General features: G+C 49.0%; 1 long non-coding RNA gene across 1 annotated transcript; it reads right to left on the bottom strand.

Annotated features, from left to right (window-relative positions):
• Nucleotides 1–538: 538 nt before the first annotated feature.
• On the bottom strand, nucleotides 539–11,299 carry LOC309621353. The gene is made up of 2 exons (XR_014239958.1): nucleotides 10,306–11,299; nucleotides 539–1,662 (listed from the first exon to the last, which is right to left on the bottom strand). It is a non-coding gene; the product is annotated as an uncharacterized lncRNA (long non-coding RNA).
• Nucleotides 11,300–14,004: the final 2,705 nt, after the last annotated feature.

Raw genomic sequence — 14,004 nt, 5'->3', positions numbered from 1 at the left:
GAGTCAGGAGTAGAGTCAGGGCCTAAGTTAGGGACAGGGTCAGTGCCTGAGATAGGAGTAGTGTTAGGGCCTTAGGTAGGAGTAGCATCAGTGCCTTCGTTAGGTATTGTATCAGCGCCTCAGTTAGGAATAGTTTCAGGGCCTTATTTAGGGACAGTGTTAGTACCGGAGTTAGGAGTTGTGTCGGCCTTAGTTAGGGACCTTTTCAGGGCCTGAGTTAGGGGTAATGCCAGGGCCATAGTTAGGGACATTGTCAGGGCATGATTGAGGAGTTGTGTTAGGGCGTGAGCTATGAATAGTGTCAGGGCCTTAGTTAGTGACAGTGTCAGTGCTGAGTTTGGAGTAGTATCAGGGCCTTAGTTAGAGACAGTGTCAGTGCCTGATTTAGGAGTAGTGTCAGAGGCTTTGTTAGGGACAGTGTCAGGGCCTGAGTTAAGAGTAGTGTCACAGCTTTAGTTAGGACCAGTGTCAGGGCCTTAGTTAAGTCCAACATCAGCGCCTATGATAGGAATCAGATCAGGACCTGTGTTACAGGTAATGTCAGGGCCTTATTTAAGAACAGTGTCAGGGCCTGAGTCCTGACTTACTCCTTACTCTCCTCACTAAGGGCTTTTGACACTACTGCTAATTCAGGCCCTGATAATATCCCTAACTAAGGCCCTGACACTTTCCCTGGCTAAGGCCCTGAACTTCTCCTAAGTCAGGCCCTGATACTGTCCCTAACAATGGCCCTGACACTACACCTAACTGAGGCCCCGACATGATACCTAACAAAGGCTTTGTTGCTAGTCCAAACTAAAGCCCTAAAATTGGTCCTAACTAAGGCCTTGACACTAATCCTAACTCAGGCCCTAAAACTGTCCCTAACTAAGGCCCTGATAGTATGCCTAACTCAGGCCCTCATACGATTCCTAACAATGGCTCTGATGCTAGTCCAAACTAAGGCCCTGAAATTGGTCCTAAATAAGGCCTTGACACTAATCCTAACTCAGGCCCTAGCACTGTCCCTAACTAGGTCTCAGACAGTACACCTAAATCAGACCCTGACACTGTCCCTAAGCAAGGCCCTGACACTACTCCTAACTCAGTCCCTTACACTGTACCTAACAAAGTCTCTGATGCTAGGCCTAACTCAGGCCCTGAAACCGTCTGTAACGAAGGCCCTGCTGCCATCACTATCAAAAGTCCTGACATTATCCTGAGCTAATATCCTGACCTTGTCTTTCCAAGGTCCTGAAACTGTCCCAAAGTAAGCCCTGACGCTGTCCCTAAGTGAAGACCTGAGGCTGTCCCTAACTCAGGCCCTGAAGCTTTCCTTAACTGAAACCTTGAAGCCGTGACTAATTCAGGCCCTGATCATGTACCTAACGAAGACCTTAATGCTGATCCAGCAAAGACGCTGATGCTGCTCCAAAGTCATGCCCTGACAGTGTGCCCAGCTAAGGGCCTGATGCTAAGCCTCACTCAGGCCCTGTCGCTCTCCCTAAGTCAGGACCTGACACTGTCACTAACAAAGGCCCTGACTCTACTCCTAATTCAGTCCCGTACATTGTATCTAACAAAGGCTCTGATGCTAATCGTAACTCAGGGCCTGACACTGTCTCTAACTAAGGGCTGCTGCCATCAACATCTAAAGTCCTGACATTATCCGGAGCTAATAACCTGAGCCATGTCTTACCAAAGTCCTGAAACTGTCCCAAAGTAAGCCCTGACGCTGTCCCTAAGTGAGGCCCTGAAGCTTTCCCTAACTAACTCAGGCCTTGATGCTGTGACTAACTCAGACCCTGATCATGTCTTTAACTAAGACCCTAAGGCTTATCCAACAGAGGCCCTGATGCTGCTCCTAAGTCATGCCCCGATAGTGTCCCCCACTAAGTGTCTGATGCTAGGCCTCACTCAGACCCTAACGCTCTCCCTAAGTCAGGCTCTGATGCTGTCCCTACCTGAAGCCCTAACACTGGTTCTGAATAAGGCCCTGAGAGTCTCCGTAACAAAGGTCTTCACACTATCCTTAGGTCATTTCCTGACACTATCCCTAGATGTTAAACTGACACGGTCACTAGCTAATGTCCTGCTTCTTATGCTAACTGAAGCCCTTAGGCTGTGCCTACCTCAGGCACTCAATTTAGTCCCAAGACCATGAAACTGTCCCGAACTAAGGCCTAGATGCTCGCCCTACATCCGGCCCTGACACTGTCCCTAACTAAGGCCCTAACACTATTGCTAACTGAGGATCTGACACTGGACCTATCAGAGGCCCGCTACTCCTAACTAACGCCTTGAAACTTTTCCTAAAGTAGGCGCTGCTACCATCAATATCTAAAGTCCTGACATTATCCTGAGCTAATATCCTGACCCATGTCTTACCAAGGTCCTGAAACTCTCCCAAAGTTAGCCCTGACACTGTCCCTAAGTGAGGCCCTGAGGCTGTCCCTCACAGAGGTCCTGGTAACGTCTTTAACTAAACTCTAATGCTGATCTTACAGAGATCCTTATGTTGATCCTATGTCATGCCCTGACGCGGTCCGTAGCTAAGGCCCTGACTCTAGGCATCACTCAGGCCCTGTCGCTCTCCCTAAGTCAGGCTAAGACTCTGTCCCTAACGGAAGCCCTGACACTGGGCCTAAATTAGGCACTGATGCTCTAATTAGCTATGGTCTTGACACTATCCCTAGGTCATTTCCTCACACTATCCCTAGATCTTAACCTAAACTTGTCTTTAGCTATTGTCGAGCCTCTTATGCTAACTAAATCCCTGATGCTGTCTCTAACTAAGAGCCTGAAATTAGTCCCGAGGCCGTCAACCTGTCCCTAACTGAGGTTGGAGGCTCATCCTAACTGAGGCGCTGACACTGTCCCTAACTAAAGCCCTGACACTGCATCTAACTCAGTCCCTGACACTGTACTTTCCAAGGGCTCTGATGCTAGTCCTAACTCAGGCCCTGACACTGTCTCTAAGTGAGGCTCAGAATTTGCCCCTAATATAGGCCCTGCTGTCAGCAATAACTAAAAACTGGACACTAGCCTGAGTTAATATCCTGACATATTTCTAACCAAGGTCCTGACACTGTCCCTAAGAAAGCCCTGTCGCTGTCCCTATGTTAAGAACTGAGGCTGTCCCTAACTCAGGCCCTGAAGCTTTCCCTAACTGAGGCCTTGAAGCTGTGACTAAGTCAGGCCCTGATCATATCTGTAACAAAGACGCTAAGGCTGATCCAACAGAGGCGCTGATTCTGTTCCTAAGTCATGCCCTGACAGTGTCCTCAGCTAAGGGCCTGACGCTAGGCCTCACTCAGGCCCTGTCGCTCTCCCTAAGTCAGGCTCTGATGCTGTCCCTACCTGAAGCCCTGACACTGGTTCGAAATAAGGATCTGATACTCTCAGTAACTAAGGTTTTGACACTATGCTTAGGTCCTTTCCTGACACTATCCCTAGACCATAACCTGACCCTGTCCCTAGCAAATGTCGTGCCTCTTATGCTAACTACAGCCCTGCTGCTGTCCTTAACTAAGGGCCTAAAATTACTCTCGAGGCTGTGACCCTGTCCGTACCTAAGGCCTCGATGTTCGTCCTAATTCAGGGCCTGACACTGTCCCTAACTAAGGCCCTGCTGCCGTCAATATCTCAAGTCCTGACACTATCCTGAGCTAATTTCTTGACCCATCTCTTACCAAGGTCCTGAAACTGTCCCTAAGGAAGCCCTGATGCTGTCTCTAAGTGAGGCCTTGAGGCTGTCCCTAACAGAGGCCCTGATAATATCTTTCACATAGCCCCTGAGGCTGATCCTACCGTGGCTCTTATGCTGCTCCTAAGTCATGCCCTGACACTGTCTCTAGCTAAGGCCCTGACGCTAGGCCTCACTCAGGCCCTGTCCCACTCCCTAAGTCAGGCACTGACGCTCTTCCTACCCGAAGCCCTGACACTCAATGCTCCTAAATTAGGTCCTGATGTGCTAAGTAACTAAGGTCTTGACACTATCCCTAGGTCATTTCCTGACACTCTCCCTAGACCTTAACCTAACCTTCTCTTTAGCTAATGTCGAGATGAGCTAAAGAGATTCTTTAGAACGAGATTCTTTCATCTTCTGAATATAGTTTTCTTCAAAACATAATTTTTATGGTGTTACTAACATTAAACAAAATGTACTCAACTGCTGTGGAATATTCCTTCATAGGAGCGTGCATGGTTCACTTCTGCATCTGCTTGTGGTGGTGTTCAGGTTGCTTTCAGCTGTAGATCCCCTTATGCTAGCTAAATCCCTGATTCTGTCCCTAAATGAGGCCCTGAATTTAGGTCCGAGGCCGGGAACCTGTCCCTAACTGAGGCCTGGAGGCTCGTCCTAATGCAGGCCCTGACACTGTCCCTAACTAAGGCTCTGACACTACACCTAACTCAGTCACTGACACTGTACCTAACAAAGGCTCTGATGCTAGTCCTAACTTAGGCCCTGACACTGCCTCTAACTAAGGCCCTGCTGCCGTCAATATCTCAACACCTGATATTATCCTAAGCTAATAGCCTGACCCATGTCTTACCAAGGTCCTGAAACTTTCCCAAAGTAAGCCCTGACACTGTCCCTAAGTGAGGCCTTGAGGCTCTGCCTAAAGGAGGCCCTGATAATAGCTTTAACGAAGACCCTAATGCTGATCCTACAGAGGCCTTTATGCTGCTCCTAAGTCATGCCCTGATACTGTCCCTTACTCAGGCCCTAAAGATAGGCCTCACTTAGGCCCTGTTGCTGTACCTTAGTTAGGCTCTGATGCTGTCCGTACATCAAGCCCTGGCGCTGGTCCTGATTAAGGCACTCACGCTGCTGCTAACTAAGGCCCTGATGCTCTCAATAACTAAGGTCTTCTCGTTATCCCTTGGTCATTTCCTTTCACTATCTCTGGCCTGGAACCTGATTCTGTCCCGAGATAATCTCCTGCATCTTATACTAACTGAAACCCTAGTGCTCTCCCTAACTAAGGCCCTGACTACTCCTAACTAAGGCCATGACACTGAATCTAACAAAGGCCCGGAATCTGTCCTTAATATAGGCCCTGCTGCCAGCAATAACTAAAATCCTGACACCCTCCTGAGCCAATATCCTGACCCATTTCTAATCAAGATCCTGACACTGTCCCTAAGAAAGCCCTGTCACTGTCTTGAAGTGAAGACCTGAGGCTGTCTGTAACTCAGACCCTGAAGCTTTCCCTAACTGAGGCCTTGACGCTGTGACTAACTAGGGCTCCGTCATGTCTTTAACTAAGAGCCTAAAGCTGATCCAACAAAGGCACTGATGCTGCTCCTAAATCATTCCCTGACAGTGTCCCCAGCTAAGGGCCTGGCATTAGGCCTCACTCAGGCCCTGTTGCTCTCCCTAAGTCAGGCCCTGATGCTGTCCCTACCTGAAGCCCTAACACTGCTTCTGAATAAGTCCCTGAGATTCTCAGTAACAAAGGTCTTCACACTATCCGTAGGTCATTTCCTGACACGATTCCAAGCCTTTACCCTAACCCTGTCCCGAGCTAATGTCCTACCTCTTATGCTAACTAAAGACCTTATGCTGTGCCTAATTCAGGCACTGAATTTAGTGCCAAGGCCGCTAGACTGTCCCTAACTCGGCTCGATGCCCTTATCGTCACAATGTTCCATGACCACTCTCATCACAATGCTCCACGCCCTTGTCATCACAGTGCTCCATAACCCCTGTCATCACAATGCTCCATGACCTTTGTCATCGCAATGCTACATGCCATTGTCATCACAATGCTCCATGCCCTTATCAGCACAATGCTCCATGACCCTTGTCTAAAATGCTACATGCCTGTGAAATCACAAAGCTCCATGCCCCCTGTCATCACAAGTCTCCATGACTCTTGTCATCACAATGCTTCATGGCCCCTGTCATCACAATGTTCCAGGCCCCCTGTCACCACAAAGAGCCATGACCCCTTTCATCACAATGCGCCAGGTCCGTTTTCATCACAAGGTTCCATGACCCCTGTCATCACAATGTTCCCTGGCCTTTGTCATCACAGTTCTCCATGGCCCCTGTAATCACAGTGCTCCATGACAACGTTCATCACATTGCTCCATGACCACTGTCATCATAATGCCACATGAGCCCTGTCATCACAATGCTCCATGGCCCTTGTCATCACAATGCTCCATGAGCCTTGTAATCAAAATGCTCCTTGACCCTTTCATCACAATGTTACAGTACCCCTTTCTTCACAATGCTCCATGCCGCTGGTCACCACAATGCTCCATGACCTCTGTCATCACAATACTCCATGTCCCTTGTCATTAAAATGCTCCATGGCCCCTGTCATCACAATGCTGCATGATCCTTATAATCTCAATGCTCCATGGTCCTCGTCACCACAAATCTCCACGCATTTGTCATCACAATGCTCCATGACCTCTGTCATCCCAATGCTCCATAGCACTTTTCATCACAATGTTCCATGACCACTTTCATCACAATGCCCCATGACCCCTGTAATCCAAATGCTCCATGGCCCTTGTCACCACAATGCTCCAGGACCCGTCATCACAATTCTCCATGGCCCTTGTCATCACAGTGCTCCATGGCGCTTGTCATCACAATGATCCAGAGCCTTAGTGCTTGAGTTGGGAGTAGTATCATTGCCTCAGTTAGGGACACTGTCATTGCCTGAATTGGGAGTAGTGTCAGAGCCTTAGTTAGGGACAGCGCCAGGGCGAGTTGGGAGTAGTGCCAGTGCCTTAGTTAGGGACAGCGCCAGTGCTTGCGTTGGGAGTAATGTCAGGGCCATAGTTAGGGGCAGTGCCAGTGGCTGAGATGGGAATAGTGTCAGGGCCTTAGTTACGGACATTGTCAGTGCCTAAGTTGGGATTTTTGTCAGGGTCTTTATTATGGACAGTGTCAGGGCCTGAGTTAAGAGTAGTGTCAAGGCCTTAATTTGGAAGAGTGTCAGTGTCTCAGTTTGGAGTAGTGTCAGACCCTTAGTTAGGAACAGCGTCAGTGCCTGAGTTGGGAGTAGTGACATGGCGTAAGTGATGGACAGTGTCAGGTTCTGAGTTAGGAATAGTCTCAGGACCTTAGTTAGGGAGAGTGTCAGTGACTGTGTTAGGAATAGTGTCAGGGCCTAAGTTAGGAGTAGTCTGAGACCGGTAGTTAGGAACAGTGTCAGGGCCTGAGTTGTGAGTACTTTCAGGGCCTTAGTTAGAGAAAGTGTCAGTGCCGGATTTGGGAGTTATGTCAGGGTCTTAATTAGGGACAGTGTCAGTGCCTGAGTTGGGAGTAGTGTCAGGGCCTAGTTAGGGACAGGGTCAGTGCCTGAGTTGGAAGTAGTGTCAGGGCATTAGGGACAGTGTCAGTGGCTGCGATGGGAGTAGTGTCAGGGTCTTAGTTAGGGAGAGTGTCAGTGCCTGAGTTAGGAATAGTCTCAGGGTCTTTTGGGGGAACAGCATCAGGGCATGAGTTAAAAGTAGTGTCAAGGCCTTAGATAGGGAGAGTGTCAGTGCCTGTGTTGGGAGTAGTATCAGGCCCTTCGTTAGGAACAGTGTCAGGGTCTGAGGTAGAAATAGTCTCAGGGCATTAGTTAGGTTGCGTGTCAGTGCCTAAGTAAGTAGTAGTGTGAGGGCCTTAGTTAGGGAGAGTGTCAATGCTTGTGTTGGGAGTAGTGTCCGAGACTTAGTTAGGGACAACGTCAGTGCCTGAGTTGGGAGTAGTGTCAGGGCCTTACTTAGGGACAGCATCATTGCCTTAGTTAGGAGTAGTGTGATGGCCGTAGTTTGGGACAGTCTCAGTGCCAGAGTTGGTGGTAGTGGCAGGCCTTTGTTAGGGACTGTGCCAGGGCCTGAGTTAAGATTAGTGTCAAGTCCTTAGTTAGGGACAGTGTTAGTGCCTGAGTTGAGATTAATGTCAAGACCTTAGTTAGGGACAATGTCAGTGCCTACTTTGGGAGTAGTGTCAGGGCCTTATTTAGGGACAGTGTCAGTGCCTGAGTTAGGAGAAGTGTCAGGGCTGTAGTTAGGGATAGTGTCAGTGCCTGAGTTGGAGGTAGTGTCAGGGCCTTAGGGACAGTGTCAGTGGCTGAGATGGGAGTAGTGTCACGGTCTTAGTTAGGGAGAGTGACAGCGCTTGAGTTGGGAATAGTGTCAGGGTCTTTGTTAGGGACAGTGTCAGGGTATTAGTTAAGAGTAGTGTCAGGGCCTTTGTTAGGGAGAGTGTCAGTGTCTGAGTTGGTAGTAGTGTCAGACCCTTAGTTAGGGACAGCGTCAGTGTCTGAGTTAGGAATAGTGCCAGAGCCTAAGTTATGGACAGTGCCAGGGCCTGAGTTAGGAGTAGTCTGAGACCGGTAGTTAGTAACAGCGTAAGGGCCTGAGTTGTGAATAGTTTCAGGGCCTTAGTTAGCGAAAGTGTCAATGCCGGAATTGGAAGTAATGTCAGGGCTTACTTAGGGAGAATGTCAGTCCCTGAGGTGGAAGTGGTATCAGGGCCTTAGTTCAGGACAGTGTCAGTGCCTGAGTTTGGAGTACTGTTAGGGCATATTTAGGGACAGTCTCAGTGCCTATTTTGGGAGTAGTGTCACGGCCTTAGTTAGTGACATTGTCAGTGTCTGAGTAAGGAGTAGTGTCCGGGCGTTAGTTAGGGACAATGTCAGTTGCTTAGTTAGGAGTAGTGTCACGGCCTAAGTTAGGGCCAGTGTCAGTGTCTGAGTCAGGAGTAGAGTCAGGGCCTAAGTTAGGGACAGGGTCAGTGCCTGAGATAGGAGTAGTGTTAGGGCCTTAGGTAGGAGTAGCATCAGTGCCTTCGTTAGGTATTGTATCAGCGCCTCAGTTAGGAATAGTTTCAGGGCCTTATTTAGGGACAGTGTTAGTACCGGAGTTAGGAGTTGTGTCGGCCTTAGTTAGGGAACTTTTCAGGGCCTGAGTTAGGGGTAATGCCAGGGCCTTCCTTAAGTATTGTGTCAGCGCCTGAGTTAGGAATAATGTCAGGGCCTTAGTTAGGGACATTGTCAGGGCATGATTTAGGAGTTGTGTTAGGGCGTGAGCTATGAATAGTGTCAGGGCCTTAGTTAGTGACAGTGTCAGTGCTGAGTTTGGAGTAGTATCAGGGCCTTAGTTAGAGACAGTGTCAGGGCCTGAGTAAGCAGTAGTGTCGGGGCCTTAGTTAGGGACAGTGTTAGTGCCTGATTTAGGAGTAGTGTCAGAGGCTTTGTTAGGGACAGTGTCAGGGCCTGAGTTAAGAGTAGTGTCACAGCTTTAGTTAGGACCAGTGTCAGGGCCTTAGTTAAGTCCAACATCAGCGCCTATGATAGGAATCAGATCAGGACCTGTGTTACAGGTAATGTCAGGGCCTTATTTAAGAACAGTGCCAGGGCCTGAGTCCTGACTTACTCCTTACTCTCCTCACTAAGGGCTTTTGACACTACTGCTAATTCAGGCCCTGATAATGTCCCTAACTAAGGCCCTGACACTTTCCCTGGCTAAGGCCCTGAACTTCTCCTAAGTCAGGCCCTGATACTGTCCCTAACAATGGCCCTGACACTACACCTAACTGAGGCCCCGACATGATACCTAACAAAGGCTTTGTTGCTAGTCCAAACTAAAGCCCTAAAATTGGTCCTAACTAAGGCCTTGACACTAATCCTAACTCAGGCCCTAGCACTGTCCCTAACTAGGTCTCAGACAGTACACCTAAATCAGACCCTGACACTGTCCCTAAGCAAGGCCCTGACACTACTCCTAGCTCAGTCCCTTACACTGTACCTAACAAAGTCTCTGATGCTAGGCCTAACTCAGGCCCTGAAACCGTCTGTAACGAAGGCCCTGCTGCCATCACTATCAAAAGTCCTGACATTATCCTGAGCTAATATCCTGACCTATGTCTTTCCAAGGTCCTGAAACTGTCCCAAAGTAAGCCCTGACGCTGTCCCTAAGTGAAGACCTGAGGCTGTCCCTAACTCAGGCCCTGAAGCTTTCCTGAACTGAAGCCTTGAAGCTGTGACTAATTCACGCCCTGATCATGTACCTAACGAAGACCTTAATGCTGATCCAGCAAAGACGCTGATGCTGCTCCAAAGTCATGCCCTGACAGTGTGCCCAGCTAAGGGCCTGATGCTAAGCCTCACTCAGGCCCTGTCGCTCTCCCTAAGTCAGGCCCTGACACTGTCACTAACTAAGGCCCTGACTCTACTCCTAATTCAGTCCCGTACATTGTATCTAACAAAGGCTCTGATGCTAGTCGTAACTCAGGGCCTGACACTGCCTCTATCTAAGGCCCTGCTGCCGTCAATATCTGAACACCTGATATTATCCGGAGCTAATAACCTGACCCATGTCTTACCAAGGTCCTGAAACTGTCCCAAAGTAAGCCCTGACGCTGTCCCTAAGTGAGGCCCTGAAGCTTTCCCTAACTAACTCAGGCCTTGATGCTGTGACTAACTCAGACCCTGATCATGTCTTTAACTAAGACCCTAAGGCTGATCCAACAGAGGCCCTGATGCTGCTCCTAAGTCATGCCCCGATAGTGTCCCCCACTAAGTGTCTGATGCTAGGCCTCACTCAGACCCTAACGCTCTCCCTAAGTCAGGCTCTGATGCTGTCCCTACCTGAAGCCCTAACACTGGTTCTGAATAAGGCCCTGAGAGTCTCCGTAACAGAGGCCTTCACACTATCCTTAGGTCATTTCCTGACACTATCCCTAGATGTTAAACTGACACGGTCACTAGCTAATGTCCTGCTTCTTATGCTAACTGAAGCCCTTAGGCTGTGCCTACCTCAGGCACTCAATTTAGTCCCAAGACCATGAAACTGTCCCGAACTAAGGCCTAGATGCTCGCCCTACATCCGACCCTGACACTGTCCCTAACTAAGGCCCTAACACTATTGCTAACTGAGGATCTGACACTGGACCTATCAGAGGCCCGCTACTCCTAACTAACGCCTTGAAACTTTTCCTAACGTAGGCGCTGCTACCATCAATATCTAAAGTCCTGACATTATCCTGAGCTAATATCCTGACCCATGTCTTACCAAGGTCCTGAAGCTCTCCCAAAGTTAGCCTTGACACTGTCCCTAAGTGAGGCCCTGAGGCTGTCCCTCACAGAGGTCCTGATAATGTCTTTAACTAAACTCTAATGCTGATCTTACAGAGACCCTTATGTTGATCCTATGTCATGCCATGACGCTGTCCGTAGCTAAAGCCCTGACTCTAGGCATCACTTAGGCCCTGTCGCTCTCCCTAAGTCAGGCTAAGACTCTGTCCCTACCTGAAGCCCTGACACTGGGCCTAAATTAGGCACTGATGCTCTAATTAGCTATGGTCTTGATACTATCCTTAGGTCATTTCCTCACACTATCCCTAGATCTTAACCTAAACTTGTCTTTAGCTATTGTCGAGCCTCTTATGCTAACTAAATCCCTGATGCTGTCTCTAACTAAGAGCCTGAAATTAGTCCCGAGGCCGTCAACCTGTCCCTAACTGAGGTTGGAGGCTCATCCTAACTGAGGCGCTGACACTGTCCCTAACTAAAGCCCTGACACTGCATCTAACTCAGTCCCTGACACTGTACTTTCCAAGGGCTCTGATGCTAGTCCTAACTCAGGCCCTGACACTGTCTCTAAGTGAGGCTCAGAATTTGCCCCTAATATAGGCCCTGCTGTCAGCAATAACTAAAAACTGGACACTAGCCTGAGTTAATATCCTGACATATTTCTAACCAAGGTCCTGACACTGTCCCTAAGAAAGCCCTGTCGCTGTCCCTATGTTAAGAACTGAGGCTGTCCCTAACTCAGGCCCTGAAGCTTTCCCTAACTGAGGCCTTGAAGCTGTGACTAAGTCAGGCCCTGATCATATCTGTAACAAAGACGCTAAGGCTGATCCAACAGAGGCGCTGATTCTGTTCCTAAGTCATGCCCTGACAGTGTCCTCAGCTAAGGGCCTGACGCTAGGCCTCACTCAGGCCCTGTCGCTCTCCCTAAGTCAGGCTCTGATGCTGTCCCTACCTGAAGCCCTGACACTGGTTCGAAATAAGGATCTGATACTCTCAGTAACTAAGGTTTTGACACTATGCTTAGGTCCTTTCCTGACACTATCCCTAGACCATAACCTGACCCTGTCCCTAGCAAATGTCGTGCCTCTTATGCTAACTACAGCCCTGCTGCTGTCCTTAACTAAGGGCCTAAAATTACTCTCGAGGCTGTGACCCTGTCCGTACCTAAGGCCTCGATGTTCGTCCTAATTCAGGGCCTGACACTGTCCCTAACTAAGGCCCTGCTGCCGTCAATATCTCAAGTCCTGACACTATCCTGAGCTAATTTCTTGACCCATCTCTTACCAAGGTCCTGAAACTGTCCCTAAGGAAGCCCTGATGCTGTCTCTAAGTGAGGCCTTGAGGCTGTCCCTAACAGAGGCCCTGATAATATCTTTCACATAGCCCCTGAGGCTGATCCTACCGTGGCTCTTATGCTGCTCCTAAGTCATGCCCTGACACTGTCTCTAGCTAAGGCCCTGACGCTAGGCCTCACTCAGGCCCTGTCCCACTCCCTAAGTCAGGCACTGACGCTCTTCCTACCCAAAGCCCTGACACTCACTGCTCCTAAATTAGGTCCTGATGTGCTAAGTAACTAAGGTCTTGACACTATCCCTAGGTCATTTCCTGACACTCTCCCTAGACCTTAACCTAACCTTCTCTTTAGCTAATGTCGAGATGAGCTAAAGAGATTCTTTAGAACGAGATTCTTTCATCTTCTGAATATAGTTTTCTTCAAAACATAATTTTTATAGTGTTACAAACTTTAAACAAAATGTACTCAACTGCTGTGGAATATTCCTTCATAGGGGCGTGCATGGTTCACTTCTGCATCTGCTTGTGGTGGTGTTCAGGTTGCTTTCAGCTGTAGATCCCCTTATGCTAGCTAAATCCCTGATTCTGTCCCTAAATGAGGCCCTGAATTTAGGTCCGAGGCCGGGAACCTGTCCCTAACTGAGGCCTGGAGGCTCGTCCTAATGCAGGCCCTGACACTGTCCCTAACTAAGGCTCTGACACTACACCTAACTCAGTCACTGACACTGTACCTAACAAAGGCTCTGATGCTAGTCCTAACTTAGGCCCTGACCCTGCCTCTAAGTAAGGCCCTGCTGCCGTCAATATCTGAACACCTGATATTATCCTGAGCTAATAGCCTGACCCATGTCTTACCAAGGTCCTGAAACTTTCCCAAAGTAAGCCCTGACGCTGTCCCTAAGTGAGGCCTTGAGGCTCTCCCTAAAGGAGGCCCTGATAATAGCTTTAACGAAGACCCTAATGCTGATCTTACAGAGGCCTTTATGCTGCTCCTAAGTCATGCCCTGATACTGTCCCTTACTCAGGCCCTAAAGATAGGCCTCACTTAGGCCCTGTTGCTGTACCTTAGTTAGGCTCTGATGCTGTCCATGCATCAAGCCCTGGCGCTGGTCCTGATTAAGGCACTCACGCTGCTGCTAACTAAGGCCCTGATGCTCTCAATAACTAAGGTCTTCTCGTTATCCCTTGGTCATTTCCTTTCACTATCTCTGGCCTGGAACCTGACTCTGTCCCGAGATAATCTCCTGCATCTTATGCTAACTGAAACCCTAATGCTCTCCCTAACTAAGGCCCTGACTACTCCTAACTAAGGCCATGACACTGAATCTAACAAAGGCCCGGAATCTGTCCTTAATATAGGCCCTGCTGCCAGCAATATAAAATCCTGATACTCTCCTGAGCTAATATCCTGACCCATTTCTAACCAAGGTCCTGACACTGTCCCTAAGAAAGCCCTGTCGCTGTCTTTAAGTGAAGACCTGAGGCTGTCTGTAACTCAGACCCTGAAGCTTTCCCTAACTGAGGCCTTGACGCTGTGACTAACTAGGGTTCCGGTCATGTCTTTAACTAAGAGCCTAAAGCTGATCCAACAAAGGCACTGATGCTGCTCCTAAGTCATTCCCTGACAGTGTCCCCAGCTAAGGGCCTGACATTAGGCCTCACTCAGGCCCTGTTGCTCTCC

This window comes from Balaenoptera borealis (assembly GCF_965194805.1).
Source record: "Balaenoptera borealis genome assembly, contig: HAP1_SCAFFOLD_336, whole genome shotgun sequence".
Lineage (NCBI taxonomy): Eukaryota > Metazoa > Chordata > Mammalia > Artiodactyla > Balaenopteridae > Balaenoptera > Balaenoptera borealis.
This window is presented reverse-complemented; position numbering and strand designations above follow the sequence as displayed.